General features: G+C 51.2%; 1 pseudogene across 1 annotated transcript in view; it reads right to left on the bottom strand.

Moving 5' to 3' along the window:
* The window catches only part of LOC306946858 (ras GTPase-activating-like protein IQGAP1), a 50093-nt pseudogene extending 25861 nt beyond the window's left edge, over positions 1 to 24232 (bottom strand). Inside the window, exons 1-5 of the transcript in view lie at positions 24168 to 24232; positions 23490 to 23732; positions 21340 to 21401; positions 20921 to 20989; positions 33 to 196 (exon numbers count right to left, since the gene is read on the bottom strand). The product of the transcript in view is annotated as a ras GTPase-activating-like protein IQGAP1 (transcript). The remainder of the gene's footprint in view (positions 1 to 32; positions 197 to 20920; positions 20990 to 21339; positions 21402 to 23489; positions 23733 to 24167) is intronic.
* Positions 24233 to 24460: the final 228 nt, after the last annotated feature.

Genomic DNA, 24460 nt, shown 5'->3' with positions numbered 1-24460 from the left:
TCAATTCACAGACATCAGAATGCATTACTTACATCATGGCTTTGTTGCTGCAAGGCGGCCAGCTCCTTGGGATAAAGATCGGCAGCAAATGCACAAACCTCTGCTAGCTGGGCCTCTGGCTTCATCATTTCTGCCACAGTCTTCTCCGCATCGCCCATTCTAATTGCAGCATTAGTGCTGGTTGCTGCTGCCAGCCCTAGCAGTTTGAAGAGGCAGCACATCAGAGAGGCAGCATGAGAACAACGGCGGCAGACTGTTGGGCTCCCAGTCATGCAAGCTCTTGTACTGCATTCAATAGTAAGAACCCTAACATAAAAAAAAACAACCTAATTCCCTTACAGGTTTTCCAATCAGTTATTTACCCAACTAGTCCTGCATTACTGTAAACAACCAGACCACACAAGGCCCTCTTGAAAGTAAGACTCATTTTTAAACCAGTTTACCTTTCGTCTGATTATCAGAGGACTGTCTCACCAACTTCTGCCAAGAAGAAGCCTCACAACTGTCCATGTTTTCCATCGGTAGTTCATAACAACTTTTCCTTCCAGTATCTATGACTGGTCGTGGCAGCACCAGGCATTCTACAGTGTTCTCGACACCCTACAGTGCTTGCACTTGAACACAGCACAAATGGGTAAATAAACATCAAGCAGCACGGAGAACCAGGAAGGCACTTTGAAGGTAACCTCCTACTTACTACACCTGCACCATCTCCCTCTTGTAATTTAAATCACCTGGAACCAGATCCCTATCAGCTTGCTTTTCATGTGTTATAAATTGAACTAATTGCTATTGTACAGCCAGAATTAAACACTGAAAGCTTCTGGAACTTTCTCCAGAAGAGAGTTTTGCATGGTGTCAGAAGCACCTGATTAAAACAAATCCAGCCACTGTGATCTACGTTTTGTTTGCTATCTGATACCTAGAAACAGCCATTAAAAAAAAGCTGAAAGTTCCATAGCTCAAATCAACTAAGCCTTATGTCAGTAGTCAACAGGTAAGCTAGTTTTAACACCTCACGGAGCAATCCAGATTTCTGTCACAGTCCATAGAACAAAATTTAACACACACTGCCTAGGAAAAGAATTATTGAAGGCAGACACAAGCCCCATGCTGCTCAGCATTTCATCTCACCTGCTGTTATCTCAAGCAGTATTTTTAAGAGCTCGATAGAAGACAGAGCCAGCTGTCATGATTATTTTCCATGTGCCAGGAGCCTCAAACTACTTAAAGAACATCCACGATAGTCTGACATAGCCCTGCTATAACCTCATGTGAACACAAACACTGCGCTTTCCCATCCTTCTGATCACACCCCACAGCAACAACAACATCAGCTCATTCCGTGCAAATAGCTCAGCAAAGGGAATAAACAAACAGAAGAAAACAGCCTTTCCTTAAGCCACTTCAATTAGTCACAGTAATGCAACCAAGTCACAGTATGTTACACCCATTACAGACATATGCATCCACCACAGTGCCCAAGACCTACTTTGCTGAAACTGGACACATTTTTCTAGGCTCTGAAGGCACACGATCCCTTACATCTCTGCTTGGGTGCACACTTTCAGAAAATAATGCACTGAAGACATACAGTACAAGTAACGACTTCACAATTTCACTTGCAGTCTCCTTTACTTTAGACTCCTCTTTTCCACAAACCAGCAAATCATCTACATACTGTCACAGCTTTACCAACTCTTCAACCTGAAACTTTCCCAAAACTTTCTCCAGCACTTCATTAGTTAAAACAAAAATAAGGGCCAAACCAGCCTATAAATCATTGATGCCTGGGCAACCTGTTCTTGTGTGGCACCACCCATTGTGCAAAAAACTTCCTCCTAATATCAACCTAAACCTCCCCTGTCTCACTTTAAAACCATTCCCCCTTGTCCTATCACCATCCACCCTCGTAAACAGCCGCTCCCTTCCTGCTTATACACTCCCCTCAAGTACTGCAAGGCTACAATGAAGTCTCCCGCAGCCTACTCTTCTCCAGGCTGAACAAGCCCACTGCCCTCAACCTCTCCTCACAGCAGAGCTGCTCCAGCCCTCTGACATCTCAGTGCCTCCTCTGCACCCGCTCCCACAGCTCCACGTCCTTCCTGTGCTGCGGGCCCCAGGCCTGGATGCAGCGCCGCAGATGAGGCCTCAAAGGAGCTCAGTCGATGAGGACAATCACCTCTCTCTCCCTGCTGGTCACCCCTTTTGCAATGCAGCCCAGAACAGTGGCTTCATTTTTTATAGAAACCTACATATCCACGCCTACAGTCCCCCCACAATGCACTACAGCTTCATATTCCTTCCTCCCTACAGCTCCCAACAGCCCCCAATAGTCCCATATGACCCTAAGGCCCACCACAGCCCCCGACCTCCCTATACACCACCCTCAGAGCCCCGTATCTGCCTCTCCCCCCAGCAGCTCCCCATAACCCCTACATCACCTCACAGGCGCCTACAGCCTCACATCTCGCTATATATCTCTCTCTCCCCCCCCCCCCCCCACTGCCCCCCACCCGTCGCCTCCCCGCAGCTTCCTAGAGCCCCCCACAGCCCCTCTCCCCGTCCCGGCACCGCTCTCCAACACACCTCCGGCACAGCTGTCCTCAGCACTCGCTCCCGAGCTGCCGCGGCTTCCCACCCGGTGCCGCCCGGACAGCTCCGGCTGCCGCCGCGGTCTCCTACGAGACGGCACAGGCGGCTGCAGCGGCGCTCTGGGAGGAGAGCCGCGCCTCCAACTGCCAGCACCCAACGTTCGCTCCCGCGCACGGCGCCTCAGCCAATGGCAGACGGCGGCGCTGCCGCGGACCAACGAACGTTCGGGGCCGGAGCGACGCTGCCGCGGACCAACGAGAGGCAGGCAGGGGCGGGACAGCGCTGCCTCTAACCAATGAGAGACGGGCAGGGGCGGGACAGCGCTGCCGCTGACCAATGAGAGACGGGCAGGGGCGGGACAGCGCTGCCCCGGACCAATGAGAGACAGGCAGGGGCGGGACAGCGCTGCCGCTGACCAATGAGAGGCAGGCAGGGGCGGGACAGCGCTGCCCCTGACCAATGAGAGGCCGGGCCAGGATGAGCTCGTCCTTCTGCAGCGTGATGAGGATACGGCTGCAGGTGATCTGCGCAGGCAGCTCGGAGGTTGGGAGCCAGGAATGGACGCGGCCGGAGGAGAGAGGTGATAGGGAGCAGCCAAGGCATCACAGTGCATCCAAAAGCCCTGAAAGGCATCACAAAGCCACCGCCAGGAAGCTTGGGGTTATCACAAGCAGCATCCAGGATGCTAGAGATGGTTTGCTACTGTACCAAATGGGAGCTGCAGACATCCCGAAGCCAGACACAACGGGAACAAACCTGGAGCTCTGCTTCATGCACCCCACAGCCTCAGCGTTGCAAGCTGAGGTGCTTTGCTGTGTGTTGCATTCATCCCAGTCCCCGGGAATGAAAACTCCTCAGGCAGTCAAGGCGTTGAGTGAGCACAAGTGTGCTTTTATTATTAAAGGAAAAGACAGGAGGGCGTGAGAGGTCCAGGTAAAGATGGCAATCGTCCTCTCTTGGGTGGAAAGCTCACGGAGAGAGGGGCTCAGAGCTCTCAGTGCTGCTGCCCGGTGCCTGGGACTGGAGGCCCGATTCTAAGCCCCCCTCCAAGAGGCTCTGCTTCTCCTCGCTGGTGCTGACCTGCTCCTGTATGGAGGTGCTGCTGTCGGGGCACTCATGCTGTGCTTGGGCTGGGCTGCACTGCAGAGGCACCGGGTCACAGTCCAGGCTGGTGCCTGTGGTGTCTGGCAGGCTCAGGTCAGCATCTTCAGCAGAGCTGGGAGAAATGAGGGCTTCAACTTGGATGAGCTCCTTGTGTGCGCCACTGTTGTTATGCGGCACGCTGTCAGCTGAACCGCAGCCATTTGTGCTTCCTGCGAGCTCTCCATTCATGGAAGCACACAGCCCAGCATCGCTACTTGCTCCAGCTCTGCTCGGTTGACAAGAGCTCGAATCACCTATGAAAGAATGAACAGGGCTTGGTGTCAAACTCTCCCAAGCTGAATTACAAAAGTGGTTCTTGATCAGGGGAGAACTGAAGGTGTCAGGTATGGGCTGGAACGCTAGAAGGAGATACAAGCCCACTGACAGCAAGAATTCTATGCTGCTGAGAAGCAGGGTGTTGAAAGCTGGATTTGCACCCTTACCTGCCAGCACTACAACGTCTGTCTCCGAGGGCTCCCTGGGACGGCGCTGCGGTTGGCGTTTGGCCACAGAGGATGGTTTTCCCAGGCTGAAGCAGGAACACCAACAGCCAGCTGGTGATTCCTTCATCCTGCTGGGTGGACTTGGTCTGGAGAGAGAAAACAGGGAATGGTGTGAGTCGTGCGTGGAACTTCAGAAGCATCTCTGACTCTGACAGCTCATCGGCCCCATCTCACTGCCATGTCTAGTTTCTCGTGCCAGCAGGTCTGACCAACAGCTCTGCTTCGAGGACAACTGGAATTGGATTCAGGCACGTGGCCCTGAAGTCCGGAAAACCCCAATGTTTCCAGGTACAGCCAGCACAGGCCGGGATGGACGTCAGCATGGCTTTATGCAGCTCGTGACTGCCTGCCCAGCAAGGAGGGAATGCCAGCCTTGGGTGGCTAAACTCAGCCCAGCGGGCAACTGAATGTGAGTTCAGTCTCACAGTGCAAAGGGAGTGGAGATTCACTGCAACACTTCAGGCACCATCACTTTACCTGACTTTCAGCAAGCTTTGGCACTAGAAATAATGGGGGAAAAAAAAAAAAAAAAAAAAAAAAAAAAACACAACACAAAAAGAAACCACAAAAACCCACCCAAACAATGAGGATAAGGTACTGGAAAAGGAAGTCCTCTTTACCTTTCAGGTGGAAAGTCGATGACTGTGTGGAATTTCCCCCGTACAGCTGTGGGGCCTTCTTCCACCTCTATGTCCCTGCTCTGTGTCACAACCACAGGAGAGCTGCTGTGGCCTCGCCTCCGTGCCTGCGCCTCCTCCAGGCTGAGCAGCTCTGTGGCAGGAGAAGACGCCTGCACAGACTGGGGCCCTGAGAGAGAACTGTGCCCTGTAAGGGAAAACCACAGGTGAGAGCCAGGATCAGAAAGCGGCAGCACTACGGCCATCACAGGTCCGGGGGAGCTGCTGTGTTTCTCTCAGATTTGCTTCTCCGAGCCGCTGCAAGAAGAGCAGCTCAAAACAACCATGTGCTCAGAGGTGTGTCTATGGCAAAGGACGCAGTCATAATTAAGAGCAGCTCCCTGTATCGAAACAGGCAAACAAAAACCCTAGAAAGCAGGTACGGTGAACTCAGAAAGCTTTGCTGCCACACGTTCATCAAGCTTCACCTGCTTGCAAAACATCATAATGACAGTGACGGTTTTCTTCTTGTCACGTTTGGGCTTGCACATTCTCAGCATCCAGCAACAGGGTGCCAGATTCTAACCTAAGCCCAGAAGTCTGCTGTCCCCTCGACAGGAAAAGTGTATTTCAAAGGACTTGGAGAAGGCCTGCATTTGATCCAGGTGTCTGATCAAGATAAAGCTAATGGAGGAAGACACTCACCTGCTCCATCTGCGATGTCAGGTCCAGATGTGGAGCAGAAGAGGACCTCTGTGTGGTCGATGATGAATTCCACCACGGCTGACTGCGTCTGCAGTTCCGTGCAGGCAGCTCTCCCGCTGGCACAGGCAGATTCGCTCTGCTGTGATCTGTAGAAAAGGCAGGTTTTAGAAGTCAGTCAGCCAACATCGCTTCCCCGGGTCTGAACTGTTGCAGCCCAAAGCTGTCAAACTGGCCTCTGGAGACTTCCGCAGTGGGCAGTCAGTGATGCCACTGAAGAAGTTCTCCTGGCTGATCAAGGACACACCAGCCCCATCTAAACAAGAGAGCAGCAATGCTCATCTAGAAATTGTGCCCACGTGGGGTTGCAGAACAGCCCAGGCTCCTGCTCTGCTGTCAGCCACTCACTGCACATTTTACAGGAGAAGAGCACATGTGGTGCAGAAGAAGGGAGGACTGCTTTATCTTACTGGAGAACAGATGTAAGCGTTCTGTTGAAACGGAAAAAGAAGTTTACCTTAGGAGGTTTGGAGCCCACACAATGGCTAAGTTCTTAGCGTGCATGTTGGTGACAGAGCTGTTCGCAGACAAACAGGCCAAGTGTCTCATCAGATACGCCAGGGTCCTGGGAAACAAGAGCGGCAAATGTTCAGCACCAGCCAGCACGCCGTGCTGCAGCTCACAAAGCAAACCTCAATTCACACTAGTTGTTATTACTGCTACTGATGCTGAAGATGAAGTAGATCCAACTTGACCAAGTGCCACGCTGCAGCACCCAGCACCAGCACAGCACAGCCACAGCCATCAGCTGCACCAAGTGTGCCCCCGTACCCAGGAACTGACCCCATCAATTAACCCCATGCAGTGTTTCAGCACACCCAGGCATCCCGTTGCTCGCGTGAGACAAAGCCTGGAATTGCACTTTGCCCTCTGAAGTGCAGCAGGGCTGAGCTCAGCGGGCTGAGGGCAGCACTGACCTGTAGTGAGGAGCGGGCAGCTGCTGGATGACGTCCCGCATTCTGACCAGCCGCTCCTCCTCCGTAGTGGCACCAACAGCATCCTGGAAAAGGGCAGAAAGGGATTGAGACACAAATCAGGCGAGATACCTGCCGCAGGGTCGGGAACCATGGGCACAGCACGCTGCTGGTCAGCACTGAGAAAGATTTTAGGCCTCCCCACAGGCATCTGGGGAACATAGCGGCACGCAGCTGGTGCCACCACGGCCAAGGAGTCCAAGCACCGGGCCGGATTACAACCTGGTTGGGCAGCTCAGCTCCTCGCAGGGGTCATTCATCTCCAAGTACGCTTGGCTATTAATCCCCTTCCCGTTCCAGAAATAGCTGGGGAATAGAAAAAAAAAAAACCCCAAACAAAAAAAAAAAAAAAAAAAAAAAAAAAAAAAAAAAAAAAATACGAATTCTCGCAACCATTGTGAATATGGAAATAACCATCTCCGGGGACCACCAGAAGTGGCATCAGCACGATGCAGGATGTGGCAAAGACATGCGAGTAAACCCCATGGGGCTAACAGAAGAAGGGCCTCAGAGCTGGGGCACTGCTGCAGCCATCTCCCAAGAGGCCCAGGGAAGAGGTAAAGGAACGGCGTTGCCTTGTGCTTACCGAGAACTTGTCGTACAGCTGGTCGGTCAGCAGGGGGTTCGGGAGCTCCCTGAAGTACATTTTGCAGAGGGAGCTCGCGCTGTGAACGTCGCGGACGGTCAGCTCAGGAACCTGCTCAGACTCAAATTCCTGGCTGTAGAGAAGGACACGAAAATGGTTGAGAAAGAGGAAAGCAAGTCAAAAGCCACACCCAATGCAATCCAGAGTTGGAAGGGCTTCCTGATGTACAGGAGAACACAAACACTCGGCCACCAGCACCACATCGGCTGTGCTGGATGGGATGTTCCCAAAGGAGACCTTTTCTTTGTGCTAAGGCATTGCCCGCAGGCCTCTGAACGCCCGCAACAGGGCACGTGCCCCTGCTGGCAGCTGTGTCTGTCAGTCGCAGCACTCTTACCGCAGTCTCTGGACTCTGGACGCGACGCCGGACAGGCGGTATATCCCCTGCACCACGCCGTGCTGCTCGATGAACTCGGCGCAGCTCTGGAGGACCTGGGGGACTAAAGAACACGTGCCGGCGGTTACTGGAGCTCCTTCTTCAAGTCCTGGCTCAGGCTGCGCTCCCGTCACATCCCATCCACTAAGCCCAGCCAGGCTACTGCTTAGCTCTTCCTTGAAGGAGAAAGCTGTCAGAGACACCTCTGCAGGAGCTGGTGAGGAAACTGGACAGAGATGCGTTCTTTGCGTTCCAGAAATGCCAGGACCTAGGAATCAGCCTGGAGAAAGTAATTCCGGGGAAGCCGCAGACATTGCAAGTCCCATCACTGCTCCCACGGGAACGGAGGTGGAAAATCTCACGCCCGGAAGGAGCTGGGAAACTGATGCAGGACACTCTCTTTGGCCAAAAGGCTTCCTTTCTTTTCAGGCTACCATGGGATTGGCTTACAGGCTTTGCTTTAAGCAAATACAAATGTGCTTGTCCCTTGGGAGCATTTACCTTGCAGCCATCACCTACTCAGTTGATCTTTCAGTTGTCAACTCCCATTCCCCGTTTCTCCACTGGTATCAACCTGCCCCTTGCTAGATACCATCTCCCTTTCATCTTTAGGTTCCCAAACAGGGAAGCTCTCAGGAATGGGCTGTCCCTTACCATCACGACCAGAGTGGAGAAGATGCTCTCCCAGGTCACGGCCAAACACCCTTTCCTTCTCCACCTCCCGCTCTTTCGGTTGCTTTGGGCGGGCCTTCACCACGGAACGAAGGAAGGTGAGGAGCTTGCCGCGCTTCTTTGGCACTGCACAACAAAAGGAAGAAACCAGTTCATTTTAGGCTTGGCTCCGTTGGACGAGGCCGAGCACAACACATTCTACAGAGCACCTCAAAACGGGAAGAACATGATGAGCAAGTGCGTACAAAAATGGATTTTCCCCAACCCTGGAGGAGTCCAAGGCCAGACTGGATGGGGCCTTGGGCAGCCTGGTCCAGTCCCACATTAAATGTGGAGCTTGGTTGGCAGCCCATCCTGAGGCAGGGGGTTGGAGCTTGATGATCCTTGAGCTCCCTTCCATTCCCAAGCCATTCTACAAGGATTCTAGGATCTCCCCAACTCCAGTCATAAACACAGGAGGACCGGGCCAAATCTCTGCACGTTCTGATGGAGTTTAATGCACTCCTCTTGCTTAGCTAGCTCAACCTGGGGATTAAGAACCCTCTTGAAAAGCCACATTCTGATCAAGCATGTCACTAGCACAACCAGACCTCTATCTGTCCACCAGGGACGCTGGCTGTTCTCAGCCTCGTACTGACTTGCAGGAGAACTGCCTTTGCCTTCCCTCATTCTAGCTGCCTACAAAACACCAGCCATACGCCCCGTGCTATGCATGAAGGATCATCAGCACAGAGGATAAGGTGGGAAGGATAAGGGAGGTATTAACCACGGAACACACCCAAAAAAGACTCCATTTTGCTTCCCTGCACCATCAAATGGATCATCGTACCTGGCTTTGGCACTGAATTGATGAGACTCTCCGGGACTTTTCCGTTAATGAGCTCCACACACTCACTGGGGAAAAATCCAACCTGTAACAAGAAGAAGAAGAGAGGTGCGATACTGAAGGCAGCGTTTCTCAGGCCTGAACTGTTCAAACATCACATTTTCCTCATAACGTGCCTGCCGGGTGCTCCGTAAGACAATCAAACAAAAAATGGCCTGCTTAAAATTAATAATTATTCAAAATTTGCAGGCAAATATCCATAAAACTGTGTACGGAGCGGGGAAAGGACAAGTATGCTATGCGCCCCTAAATCTCAAGCGTGCCCGAAGGGTAAGACCTCATACAGAAGCTATAGATTATGATAGATTGATGCAGCTAGATCTGAGTTAGCACAGCCTATCAACTTTCTGCTTGCTGACTGAGATGCAGCTGCCATCCCCAGCTCTGAGCTACCCAGCGTTCGGCAGCCAGCAGCAGCAGCAAGCACGCAGAGGCTCTGTTACCCTGCCTCATCTCAGCTGACAGGCAGCGATTTCCTGAAAGACACTGACTTCACCTTCTGCATGGGTGCAAGCACAAGTGCTCAGAGACACTGAAACACGTGTCCTAGCTGCTGCATTTCCAAAGGTGCGGTTCAGTGGCCGTGACCTGATGCATGTTGTGAGGGCTCTTCTTTCTAAGTTAATTGAGGAGACAGTTTGCTACAAAGACCAACTTTCAGCTCTGTCCCAAGCCTACAGCAAAAGGGAAAGTCCTCTGACACCAACACAGGGAAACCATTTTCCATGTGGAGCCATGCTGTGCAGGCAGGGCAGCTCTAAGCTGAGATTCCTGCCTCGACCGAAGTTGCGCTCTCACGTCTGAAGCTTGTGCCTACCTGAAAGCCGTGCTTGCCTCTCCAGCGGGGGCTCAGCTCCTGAGGTGGCATATCGATGACGCACACGAGGTCTCCCACCTGCAAGAGATTGCAACGTCAATCCCAGCTTCAGCACGGCTGGGAGGAAAGCGCAGCTCAAATGACTGCACTCTTCTGCACTGCCCAATATCGTCAAGCTTGAGAGCCATTGCACCAGCGCAGCTCTTAAGGCATTTGCCGTCGGGCAACTGAACATGGATGTAGAAGCGTCACTACGTTACACAACACACAGGATACAGCTGTTCTGCAGGAAATGGTTCTCAAAAGCAGCAGGGGACAGAAGAGCTCCGATTAAATCGCAGACATAAGTTAGCAGGGCTTCCTGAACAGTCCTACACCACCCATACACCGGTCTGCTGTTGCTCAGACACCAGGCTACAATACTGGCCAGAATCTGTTTGATCAGAAGATTCCAATGCCAAATAGAGCCATAGTTTAGAGATGGCTGAACTCCTAACCCTAACCCTAACCCTAACCCTAACCCTAACCCTAACCCTAACCCTAACCCTAACCCTAACCCTAACCCTAACCCTGCATCCAAACCAGTGCAAGTCTAATCTGGAAATGAATCTTCTGGGCTTCACCTCACCAAACACTCTGAAGGTCTCAGAGAATATTCCTGATAGCTTCACATGTTATACTCTTCTGTACACGACAACTAGGAACGCCCTTAACTGCTTACCTCCAAGGAGAGTTCACCCGGTGCCTGGGCAACGTATCTCTTAATAACGTGGGCAGCAGCAATAGCTGGGATATTAAGAGATGACTCCTCACGGACCAGCAGGGGCTTCCCGTTGTTCTCAGCCTGAAACAGAGAGCACAGGCCACGGTGAGGAGCTGAGGGCAAACGAGGAGGATTTCAGGCTGAGGAGCATGTCAGCAGAGAAAGCTGCAGGAAACGCACTCGGTCCTTATCATGGGCACACAAGAAGGAACAGCAAGGCTAAGAACATGCCCGCAGCAAGGAAAGAAAGCATTAAGGCAGCTTTTGAGTGACACTGATAGAGCCGCAAGGATTCGCTCTCTCTTGAAAAGCAGGAGAGCACATCTGCAGCTCACTCTGCTGGCTCAAATTAGGGAACAAAGACCAATCAGAGCTCCATACTCTACCTCCATCCGTGCCATGTCAGGCCCACAGCTGATCTCGCTGCACGCGACGCCCATCACAGCAGGCACGACAAGCTGGAACTGAAGAGAAACACGCTCATATTTTCTCTCTTCACACACCACGGTATTGAGAGGCTACTGGAGAACTACCCTTGGCTATCCTCTGGCACAGGCAGGTGCTCTAGAAGCAACCACTCTGTTCACTCCGTTCGAATGGGACAGCCCATTAGGCAGCATTTGACCAAGCAGCTGTCCCTCTGCTAGCAGATGGGGACTGGCACAAAGCAGCAGATGCATTCGCCCAGGGCGCTCTGACAGCGCAGCAGCAGGGCAGTGAGAGGAATCATTGCTGCAGGTGCATCTGCTCCCCGGCCACGGCTCCCAGCAGCCTCACCATCGGCACCTGCTGCAGCCCCGCACGTCAAGGATTTCCTCTGCTTGCATCTCTGCTGTGCTCCCTACAGCTGCCGAGCACACTCACACAGCCCAAGCGTGCGGGCTTGTGACCTTGGGTCACGCTGTGCAGCTCGGCACAAACTGGGCCTAGGACTCTTTGCCTAAGGGTTAGGTTTCCTTCAGACCAGCTGGTCACAGCACCACACACAGCATCCTTCTGAGGGCAGAGCTGGAGGGGAAGGGAAAAAACCCACACGGGACCAGTGTCCCATCAAAGCTGGGTGAGGCTGTGTTACCAAACATGGTGCGACACAGTGCTGGTCAACCACGTGGGGGGACAAAGCGTGGCACGTACCTGGCAGGAGATCAGAACAAGGTAGACAATTCCTTGAACTCGCAGCTGATTCTTGTCACTTTGCTCTGTTCTTCCACGAGCAAAAGCTGCACCAAGGGAGCAGGTAGAGGAGAGAGAAGGAACAGGTCTGTGAGCTTGCACAATGTAGCAAAGATGACAAGGGAAAAACCATGGAAAAAATGCCATCTTTGTGGATCGCTAGGGAATGCAGGTACTGGGTGAAAGTTACGTCTGATGGACAAGAGTAAGCAGTATGAGCTGCTAGGAGCTCCACCAGCCAGCAGTTCTCAACACCTCACTGCCCACCCGTCCATCCCACGCCCTGTCTCAGCTTACCTACAAGATGCTGCACAAGACGGGGTGAAAACGAAGGCACTCAGTCGCTGCACAAGGGCAACAAGCGAGCTACTCACGCAGAGCTCAAGCGCTCCAATGAAGGGACGCAGCACGCACTGCTCCTCCCCTCATTCCAGCCGCTTGTGACATCACTAAGGGCCACCAGGCTGCTCCGCCATGACGACAGGGTGGGGAGGCAAGACCATGTCACAGGACCAGAAGATTCCACCATCACACACCCCAACATTCTAGAATCAGCGGGCGGTTGGAATTCTACCTCAGCCCAATCCTGCAGAAGCTGCCATGCGGTTGCCATGACCACAGCGCAGGACCCAGCGCTTGCTCCTGGGCAGCCTCGTACGGCTGGCCTCAGGCCGTCCCTCTGCAGGGCCTTCCTGCCCTCGGGCAGATGGACATTGCTTCCCAACAGCGTACCTTGCAGTGCAGGGCCTATGCAAAATCCACACTGGAGTCCTATATATCTCTATCAAGCTATCTATACCTAGACACACAGTCACCACTACCATCTTCTTTCTTAGTCTTGAGGTACACCATTCAGCTGTTTCATTGCCATCAAACAACCCCACTGACGTCACACTGCTGACACAACGTCCTTGCAAACACAGCAGCAACTCCTGGCACCGATAGCTCCGGCTACAACAAGCACAGGGCTCTGCCTTGCTTTGGATGCAGTTGCAGCATGGATCTGAGGGCTTTGTGGAAGGGGATATATTTCAAATTGCACCGACGTTTTCAGACCATTTCTCTTTCGGCATGGTCCCAGCACCTGGCATGCTGATCATCATCCTGAATATACATTTTGTCAAAGTTCGAGAACTAATGAAATAGTTCCTTACCAAACGCAATCTGATCACTCTTCTGGCCATATTTTGTTCCAGCTCCCGCTTCCTGCGGGTGGCACGAATAGCGCTGCATCACCTATAGCTCTCTGCTCTTACACTTCTCATGCTGTCTGGGCAGTCCTCATGGCCTCAAAACTCTCTCATGCCACACGTGCCACATTCTGAGGCACAGAATATATATCACACTACTTCAAAACGCCTTTTTTTTTTTTTTTTTTTTTTTTAATATAATGATACTAGGGATAATCATCTGGAGCTAGAGCAATATGAAAAAATTCCCTTTAGTTCAACCGTAAGTCTGCCCCATGGACTCCCGAAGAGCTCTAAGAATACGTAGGGTGGACATGGATGGCAGCTACCATAACAGTAAGCAATGAAAAATGAGGTTGTGAGCCATGCTGTGTCACTGCATCTGCGGGCAGGGATTTCTCCTTGGACTGAGCAGAGTGCAGATGTAGCCTGAGAAAAGAACTTAGGATCATTCAGGAAAAGCAAATGAGTTGAGTAATTAATTGAAGAAACTCACGTTCTAAAGGTACTTAGAAGGAGAGAGTATTTCCCAACAGAATGGGTTTAACTGTCTATTACCTGTTTGGTTAGACAGGTCTACTCTATGTACGCTTAGACTGACCTGAGAGGGCATGCTTCAGCACACCCCAGAATTTCCAGTTTCCAAATCGTCCAGGCAGCGCAAGTGCGGTGTACGTCTCCCTTGGCATAGACATCAAGCTTTTCTTCCTGTGCAATCAAACACGTAGCGAGTCAGAAAGGACTCGTGAACGTGAAACTCATTTTGCACGCAGCGTTAGAATATAGCTAAGGCACCTCCACTGAGATGAGCAAGCTTCGGTTTGGGTTTAAAGGCTGCCAGCTTCGATAGAAACACTGCCATTCGGAAGGCTAAGAAACCTTGGCGCTGAAAATTCCTGGAGACTTGGAGAGTTCTCAAAGAAACCTTGAAAAGCTGCCTTGAAGTATTCCTGTTGAAAATTGCTGGGATGCCTTACCACGTCATTCACCACGACTATTCATATCATACACCATAGATTAAATCACTCTTAAAACCATGGATTGTAATTATCGGCAATACTTCCTCCCTGTGGATCTCAAGCCCTCGTGAGTGACTGGAATGGGGGGCGGCAAGGGGATTCTGGTGCTAAGCTGAACATCATTCCAGAAATCTGTTCTCCTGAACTAAAAATACGGGCTAAAGGAAACAAGGCGTGTGTTCATCATTACACTGACTGCATCAGAGTGTGCTTTTGTGCACACGTGGATCTAGAGACATCGCTAAGAATTTAATTGGTCCACCCAATCCTTAAGCAACTCAGTAATTCAAGACACCTAACAAGGATGGAGGCTCAGTGGGCCGTGGGCAAAGCAGGGAGGACAGAGGCAGGAAGCAGCTCAACTCCAGCTCTCCCCCACAAAAGACTGGGAGAGCTGAGTCAGCACCACAGGAGCAGTAACGACACAGCTTGGGAGCTTACAGATACCTGAGATTGCCAAAGGACGGCGCCAGGGTAACTCTCACCAGTCCTGTGCAGGGGTTTCATGGATGCTTGGGATGCTGACTTCCACTGCCTGTGTCATTGGTAGGAAGTCCAGGTGACAAAGGCTCCTTCTGTCTGGGTAATGCTTGTGTGGTTCCATGGTTATGACTGGAGGGGAAAAAAAAAAAGTCAAGTAAAGCACGCAACCCTGTAAAATTTGCTCCTCCACTGTTCTTGTCAGCATGACAACTCAGATGAGCGTTACGAGCCTCCTCTTCCCCAGACTAAATAATCCCCGTTCCCTCAGCCGCCCCCCCATAAGACTTGTGCTCTACACCCCTCACAGCTTCACTGCTCTTCTCTGGACACATTTCAGTGTTCCAATGTCCTTCACGTAGTGAGGAACCCAGAACTGAACACAGCACTGAAGGTGAGGACTCACCAGAGCTGAGTACAGGGGATGATCACATCCCTGCTCCTGCTGGCTCCAGCCCTTTGCACTGCACTTCCTATCTCAACCATCCCTTCTGCGGTAGCACTTGCATCCTCAGTTAGGGCTGGAGCTCAAGAGCTCAGCACAACAGGAAGAACACAGCGTGCAACTAGAAGATGCGTCTCAAAGCCGACAAGAGTCACCTCTCTGACCTTGGGCACAACTCACCAACCGAGAGTCAGGCCTTACAAACTTGGCTCATCTGAGCACATCAGAGGGGGCTGCACATCAGACCACAAGCATCCATTGCAATTGCAGCTTCACGTAGAGAAGAATGCCAATTAACAGGCATGAATGAATTCACTCACAAGCTGCACGAGTCTGTTCTTTTTTAAAAAACCCACATGGATTGCTAAGCCAAAAAGAGAACAGCAAGAGCTAATAGTGATGGAAGATGTTCCTGGTCCTAAACCTCATTCTCTTACCCCAATTTTCCTTGCCTCGTACCCTACCCCAACTCCTGGACAATGCTCACAGACTTAAACTCAGACCTCAGATCCATGAGCTGAACATGAACAAATCTACCCGGAGCAACAGGATGGCAGACACACAGCAGAAAGACCACCAACCTGCAGAAGCAGCTCCATTGGGGTTGGTCCAGATGTTTGTGTGCTGCCTTCCATGGCTCAGGCCAAGCTTGCTGAGCTGCTCCTCCTTTGTGCAGGGGGAGAGCGGTGCAGATGCTATGTGCTGGCTATGCACAGCGTGCCTTTCACTTGATTTTCCTCTCTCCATCTTCCATTAGCAAACAGCATTTCAAATCTTTCCTCGTGAAAAAATCACCTATGTAAAAAAGAATTGGCATTCTTGCTTTTGAAGTTTCCTTATTTGTACAACTTGATGCTTTAAAGCCAAAGCTCACCTAGCAAAGACCTACCTTAGACAAGCTCAACCTGCAGGTAAAAGTCATTCCTCTGGGTGCAAAGTCTGCAGACACATTTTCAGGGGCAGCAGCCAGCCCAGTTCTCAGCACAGCTTCACCAACCACAGAAATCGGCGGGTTGATGCCTGCCGTGCTTTTCTCTCTTCTGAAACACTGCATCGCTGCAAGAAGGAAGAATTAAAATCACAGAACCACAGAATTGGGGTTGCAGGGGACCCCCAGTGATCATTGAGTCCAAGCTCCCTGCAAAATGGACTCCCTACAGCAGGCTGCGCAGGTGTCCAGGAGGGTCTGGAATATCTCCAGAAAAGGAGAAGCCACAGCCTCCCTGGGCAGCCTGTTCCAGCGCTCCATCATCCTCACCGTGAAGAAGATCCTTTGCATTTTGGTGCAGAACTTCCTGTGCTCCAGTTTGTGGCCATTTCCCCTTCTCCTGTCCCCACAGATCGCTGACAAGAGGTTGGCCGTGTCCTTTGGATTCCCACACTTAACAAATACGTAAGCATTAATCAGATCTGCTCTCAGTCTTCTTTCCTCAAGGCTGAACAGACCCAGGTCCCCCAGCCTTTCCACACTGCGGAGATGCTCCAGGCCCTTTATCACCTTCCTGGCCTTCTGTTGGATTCTCTCCAGGAGATCCCTGTCATTTCTGTACCAGGAAGGGAGCCCAGAACTTCATGCAGTACTGCAGGTGAGGCCTGACCAGGGCAGAGCAGAGTGGGAAAATCACCTCCCTTGCTCAGCTGGCCGCGCTCCTTTTAAAGCACCCAAGATCCCATTGGTCTCCTTGGCCAGCAGGGCACACTGCTGGCTCATGGCTGACCTGTCATCCATCAGGACCCCCAGGTCCTTCTCTGCAGAGCTCCTCTCCAGCCGGTCAGGTCCCAGCCTGTACTGATATTTGAGGCCATTCCTTCCCAGGTGCAAGGCTCAACACTTGCTTTTGTGGCACCTCATCTGGTTTGATACTGCCCAGCTCCCCAGCCTGAATGGCAGCACAGGCTTTTGGTGTGCCAACCAAGAGTGAGCACGTTTGTTCTGCCCTGTGCTGGGCTCTCTCTCTCCACCCTGCACATTTGCCTTATTTTGTGCCTGGCTCAATTCAGAACACCCCGAATCTTCAACTTTTTAACTCTGCTCAGCAACTTTCTTAGTGGAAGGCAAACAGCCCTTTCACAAGAGGGCTGTAAGTTCAGTAAAGCCAGTACTACATACAGAAAATACTAGAAGCTTCTACAGCAAAACCACAATCTCCCCTTCACAACCAGACCCAGCACCAGCCCCCAGGAGCGCCGCCGCTCACAGCTCTCCAGCCGCACTCTGCGCCGCCCATCGCCACCACTGAGCTCAGCCAATAAACCAGTTCTCAGCCCACCTCATCATCCACTCCTCTATCCCACACTTTCTGAACTTCATTAGCAGGATGATGTGGGAGACTGTAACAAAACATTGTTGAAGTCAAGGTAGGTGACATCCACTGCAGCAGCACCTGAAATAGTCCATTCCATCCCACTCAGGCTGAAGCCTTGATTCCTTCCAGGCGCGTATTGGGACCAGCCTTCAACACGGGATGAGTGCACTGGAAATTCCAGAGGTGGAGTTTGAGCCAACAGCCCACATTCCTTAAGGGGTAACAGAGCAGACAACCTGAGTACACAGTTCTGAAGAAACTTACTCTTGGTTTCAAGAGCGGGCATCTCACCATTCCCAAGTACTGCAACTCAAACAGCACTTCATATGGTGATACTCCTAAGCCTTTTCTGTGAGTGGTTTGTGTTCTGACAAGGGCTACAGGCAAACACTTTGTCCATGGTAATTTGGTCTCTAAAACCAATTTTGACAAGTGCTTCTTCAGCATCTGATTGATTCATTCTACTTTCCCTGAAGAAGGAGGGTGCCACGCAGTATGGAGCTCCCACTTCATTTCTGAAGTTCTCAATAGCTCCTGTAGGACACGTGAAGTAAAGAGGCTTCCCTTCTCTGAGTCCATATTCTGCACAATCCCACATCTAGAGATTGGGTTGGGATGTAGAGCCCTCAGTGCAGAAGAGACACGAACCTGTTGGATCACATCAGAGGATGGCCACAAGAAAGAACCAAGGGATCAAACAGCTCTCCTCCAAGGACAGGCTGAGAGAGCTGGGCTGTTCAGCACGGAGAAGCGAAGGCTCTGAGGCAACCTGGTAACAGCTGTTCAATACTTAAATTGGAGCAAAAGGAAAGAACAAGGGAAAATTAGGTTAGATATAAGTGTTGGAAATAATCCAAGTAATTTTTGTCAGGACGGTATCTCTGATAATAGCAGATTTTATTCGCGATTGCAATGGCAGCGTCCTGCAAGTAGGAGCACGCCTATGGACACAACATGACAGCCTTTATACCCTGTTTTCTCCCCCTTGCGTCCCCCCTCCCCTGTTTCCCCACTGGCTGGGTACTTCAGGTTCACAATGTTATCAGAAGGTTGACATTTGCTATTTACTTGTTAATTTATTTGTTACCTGGTGCCAGTCAGCAGTCGTCCTGTTGTTTCCAAGCTGTCTCGGTGCTCTCCTTCTCCTACTGATATGGCGATTTTCTTTAAAGTCATCATCGTTAAACAAAGAGCACTGGGGGATGATGTTAGGCCTTCCCAATGTCTCTTCAGGCGCTTCCTCGGGCTGCCATCACTGTTCTCTGGTTTGCTCTCGTGCAGGATATTCTTGCAGTGTGTATGACAAAATAGACATATAAGCACCTCTATACAGAGTGTGCGTTCCTGGGAAGGTTTGTCTATACGATAAGTGATGTAAACTTATCAGAGATCTTCCCCAAGTTAAGTAGAAGGACTCCCAAAAAGAACTATGATAGCGGAGATCATAAAATAAAAATAATATTATACAACTCTAATGCAGAAACAACATTTGTTTCCCACATAAGGAAAACATCTTCTACAGTAAGGGTGGTGAGGCAGTGGAACAGGTTGCCCAGAGATGTGCTGGATGCCCTGTCCCTTCCAAGGTGAGGTTGGATCGGGCTCTGATCTAGCTGTGAACATCCCTGTTCCTTGTGGGGAGTCGGACTAGATCATCACAAACGGTCCCTTCTGACTCCAAGGAGTCTGTGGTGTGAGATGGTATGTCTCTATGGTATGAGACAGCTGATGCCATGAGGAACAGCAACACGAAGGATGTCGATGGCCTGGTGAGCAATCAGGGCAGGCAGGGAGGCCTGAGTGCTCAGCAGCTCTGGGGACATTCACCAAGCAGTCCAACCAGGACGACCCACATGAGCACAGAGCCTGTCCATAGCAGTCCCAGTATTCAGCAGACCAGAGGCCTTGTTTCATCACACTGCTGGGTCCCGTAGCTGCAGAGCTAGCTATTTAATGGGAGTCAGGGGGCAGAAGGAAGGGGGGGCTGGGTATCACACAGATTAGCAAACTAAGAGCATCCCCTGACAATTGGGATGGAGATCTGGGCTGATCCTGACAAAGTGGTCCAGAAGAGGGCAATCTTTCCTATAAATACATTTCCTATAAATACAATGCAAGATCTGCATGAAACAGAAAAAAACATAGGACCCCAGGGTGGTCAGCCACAGTATGCTCTGAGCTCTATGCCCTGGCATCTGTTACTCCTGACAAATTCATAAGGGAGATGTAAGAGAGAACCAGACAAAACAGGAACAGAACACTTGTGTTCAGTATGCTCGAGTAGTGGAGACTGCATTGCACTATGTGAGGATGAAGAAAATGGCCGCTGGGGCCCAGAGATTTTCTTAAGCTCAGGTCCCAGCCTGATGGATGCACCACACTCTATCACCAGTCACATCGCTTATTGGGCTGGAAGAACAGACCCCAGGGAGCCCCTTGTGACCCCCACTCCATCCTTAAGTGAGCTTCCAACAGCCATCACAAAACCCACCTGCATACAAGTGATGCACAAACAAGGGGCTCATGAGGGGCTCCATTACCTGCTCCACAGATTTCACAGTGCTTAAACCACTAACCAGAGGAGCCCCAGAAATCCTTAAACCCCATCAAGCCGCAAAACAGAACAAGATCCAAAGAGATGCAGAACATAGTTTAAATATGTGCCCTTAAACAATACTCAGCATGGGTGGAATTAATATGTGGCACAGGAGACACAGAGGGGAAATGGGCAGAGGACGCAGGGAGGACACAAAGATACAAGTGGGATGCGAGGACACAGAGGAAAGGGACATAGAGGGCATGTGTCATTAAATGAATAGACTGGGACAACATGGTAGCAGACAAACCAAGTTTGGAGCCTCAGGTTGGAGATTATGCGATAAGAATCATGAAAGAGGGAACAGAGACTTCATGAGAAGTATTGAGTTTAAAAAGAGTTGCAAGAAGATCTGCAGAACACAGAATCCTCTTATAGAAAAGTGCATTAGCTCCAGGCATTTCCAGAGTTGTAATGCTCAGTAAGCCAACCAGCGCTACCTTGGGATTGATTGAAGCATTCCAGAGACAGATGAGAGCAAAAGGAACATACAACACTTCCTGCATTACCAGATAAGAGAAAGGGAGATACCCCCTTCACCTCCCTCAGAAAACAATTGAAGGGCATCATAAAGACAGGCAAAGCAGATAGAGCGACTCTAAACCAGCTTAGGATCCCCACAAAAAAAAAAGGGAGTGATCAAAACCCTGCAATAAAGAAAGAATCACTTACCTTTTTCCAAGAAGTGAAGCTCACCCAACACCCCCAGGGGGTGATCACCAGGAAGAGAACTGCCTGTGGGCCTGCCAGCCCTCAAATGAGGTGAGGGAGGGGTGGAGCCAGGCTCAGCCCCATCTGGTCCCACAGCTGCATTGCTTCTACCTGTGCTCACAGGGCTGCACCCCTCACCAGGTGCTCCATCACTGCTTCAGGCTGTGATTTCAAAGTTCCCATAAAGGCACAAAGCAAAAAACCAGCAGTTGATTGGGTCTGCTTGCCCGGCAAGGGGAGGTTTACCCATGGACGAGCTAGGATGGTCCACGTACTCTGATTCCAGTCTGTCCTCAATGGCAATTGGTGGCATTTCTAACAGATAGGGGAGCACGGATTTCAATACTGATACAGCAAGGTGCTGAGAAGCTGCACGTACAGCAAAAGGGCTGAGATGATTGGTATAAATGGAGTGAGTGCTGTCTGCCAAACTGCCGGGGTCAGCTTATGGCTCCCCAGGGAAAAACGCGCGTCATCTACTCACACAGCAATTAAAGACCAGTGTGAAATTATTTTAGGATTTGGTGTCCTCAATGGGTGAACCCAGCACCTGCCTGTATGGCAGCATGTGGCCTTTGGGCTCAAACATCAATCCCAAACCCCACAGAAACAGGGAGGCTGCAGTGCATACTTTGTGCAGCCCCTATGCTCCTCGAGCCCCGTACGACCGCTGACGTACGGCAGTGCCCCATTGCTGCTGCGACACGACGCGGGATTGCTGAAGTCGCTGCAGATTTGGAGAAAAAACAAACCATCTCCAGAAAGCACTCCCTGTACAACTTGCCCACATGCGTGGGGCACAAGCCCCATTTTGGGGGCAATGACCCCCACCCCACTGTCACAGCCATGCCCTGAGGACACCATCACCCCACTGCGCACAGCCATCAACTTATCCCAGGACTCCATGCACCCCACAGGCATCCCTGCCCTCGTCCTCAACCCCACGGTGACATTGGCATGGAATGAATTGGGGCAGGGGATGTGTTGTTTTTTGTGTTTCTTTTTTTTAATCAGTGATAGTATGCGATCTGATCCAACGTCTTTGAAAAGTGCGCTTTAAGAATCATCAGCTGAGAACAGCAGCAGAACATGGGGTTGTCAGAGGGGGGAGGAAGTGAGGAAAGAAAGGAGAAAGCCTGAAAAAGAAATGGTGTATAATCAATGAATATTAAGATGTTATAATTACAAAACAAACAAGAGAGTTTGGCAAAGCAGATAATGATAACAAAAAGAGAATAGATAGAAAGCTTACCCCTATCCTGGGCTCACTTGCAAAACTCTAGCAAAGCAGATCTCCAGAAGAGATCCCTCCCCACTGGTAGCCAGCTCTTCAATAGGTCTAGGAGGCGGCAGCACAGGTGAATTGCTTTCACCTCTGGCTCTGGCTGACTCATTGCTCGTCTCAGGTGATCAGTCAGAAGTTTAGGCCGTGATTCAGCAGTTCCCATACAAATGGGGAAGGCACAGGGTGAGGGAAAGGGCAAGACATAGGGGAAGGAAGGGGAAAGGACAGAATAGCTGTAGAGCAGCCTAAAAAGCAGCAAGAAGGTCTGGGAGGACTGTCGAGTGCCAGATTCTGTATCGGGTGTGGATTTGTGTGCATATATCATCATATCTGCTTGGGTCAGGGTTCTTGTCAGTTCTGAGCTCCTGCAGTGGGAAGAGCTCAAGCAACTAGTGCAGTCACTGCAGACCTGTGGTATGGGAGAGTGCTTAATAAGGACAGCCCTGCAGCCCTCAGCTGGACAAACTTGCTCCGTGTGCCCAGCCTGTGAACTGTACAGTGCCTGGCCACACTGCTCCAGCTCAGAGCCCGCTGCCTGCAGCTGCATCTTTGCTTCCTTCCCTCCTGCCCAGAGCCTTGAGGGTGCTCCCACAGTCCCCTGCCCACCCCCAAAATGTCAGAGAAGACAGCTGACAGCGAGCTGGAGGAATCCCAGCACCCTGTTTTCCTTCTGCCTGCAGCTCTCTCCTCCTCTGCCACACAGGGCTCCAGCCTGTGAAATGGGAATGGTCGGGGGGAAAGGGAGTGATGGCAGGAGCGACTCCTGCAGCTGGCCGGGGAGGGTCTGTGTACCCTGTGCCCTTCTGGGCTATCTGTCCAGCTGCAGGAAGACCAGGGTAGGGCAGCTGAGAAGCTGCCCCCATCAGAGGAGGGAACAAGCTGTCCTTCCACAGAGACATTCCTCTCACAGCCAGATGCACCCACACAACTCTCGGGCCATCTTGCCAATGACAGCTGTGACACATTGATTCTTTCTATGCAGGTGAATTAATTTTTTCCATCTGTAAACTTAGGGGGAGAACTGCAGTTTTCCTTAACCTTTGTGGAAACACTGTAATGGTCCACACAGAACTCAAAACTCAGCTTTGTGCTATGTCTGGCTGCTTAGACTTGCTAGGACCTAAAACTATCCATTTTATGGCATTAAAAAAAAAAAAAAAAAAAAAAAAAAAAAAAAGAAAAAGCCAAAAATGAAACCTGCAGTAGAAGAAAGGTTTTGGGAAAAAAGTACACTGAAGTATAAACAAGACAAACAAGACAGAGGCTAAGCGAACATTAATCTGGCCCGGCGCTTTCTGCCAATGGGCTCTAATTTTGTTATCATTAAATTTGCTGGGCAGTTACATTTTGGTATTTGAACATTTAGAAACAACGCAACAGATGCTGACAAAAAGAAAAAACTCTTTTTTTTACAGCTATTTATATGCACTTGGCACAGCTCTCCTGGGTTTGGAGTAGTTTCCCTCTTTTCTTCGTCTTTCCCCCCACAACTCCTCCACTTCTAACGTCCTGCTCCTCTCCCGTCCTCACAAGACACAGACAGATCGAATTGCCAGGCACTGCGCCGCCAGTCCCCGCCCATCTCGTCGGAAAAGTTCTTTCCGCGGTCTCTGCTGCCTCCTCGTGGCCAGTGCGCGGAACTGCTGCTGTCTGTCGCCGAGTCCCACAATCAATCCCGTCAGGAAAGTTCCTTCCGCGGTCTCTGCTGCCACCTGGTGGCCAATACGCGGAACTGCCGCTGTCTGCCGCCGAGTCCCGCCAGCAGCATAACGCCTAGAAATGCGGAAGTGGTGTTTTAACCGCTCTGCGCAGCTAATGCACCGCTCTCTTCGGTGATCAGTCCTCCAGCTAATAGTGAACATCCGCCCGTCAACTTAAAAATAGCAACTGTTTCGAAAAACCACTACGGGTATGGGCAAGCAGCCGATTCTCGGACTGCTGGCTTAGTGATATTCTCCCCCTTCTAATCCAGGATGACCCTCGTCATTTTATGCCCGAGCCCACCTGGGAACTGACCGGTTCGGCTCACAGCTGCCCCTCAGCGCCTCGCGGCATCCAACTTGCTCACCGCCCCGGTGAACTAGCAAACGTCCCCTTCCATCCCCAGCCGTTTATAAGCCCTCGCAGCACCAGCCCCAGGGCGGCAGCGCGCATGCGCCTGCGGCCCGGGACGGCAATGGGCACGTGCATTTTCAAGTATTCACCTACATGTGCGTTACTTTCAACTCCTCATTGCACGTGCGAAGGGCGCAGGGGCCGCTGGGAGCCAGCATAGTCTGTTCCCGAGGCAGGATCGAGTGTCAAACTGTCCGAGGAAATAGACGAGGAGTACAGCCAATTGGAAGAGCCACTGGTCCAGGAATCGACTGCTCGCCTGCACCTCGGGGCTTTGTAGATTTGAATGCTAGTTAGGAGTTTTCTGGCGCATGCGCGCTGTTGCCTGGAGGACTACCAATAACAAAGGTTGCGCAGAGCGACAAGAACACCACGAATACACCACT

This window comes from Tetrao urogallus, assembly GCF_951394365.1.
Source record: "Tetrao urogallus genome assembly, chromosome: 5".
Taxonomy (NCBI): domain Eukaryota; kingdom Metazoa; phylum Chordata; class Aves; order Galliformes; family Phasianidae; genus Tetrao; species Tetrao urogallus.
This window is presented reverse-complemented; position numbering and strand designations above follow the sequence as displayed.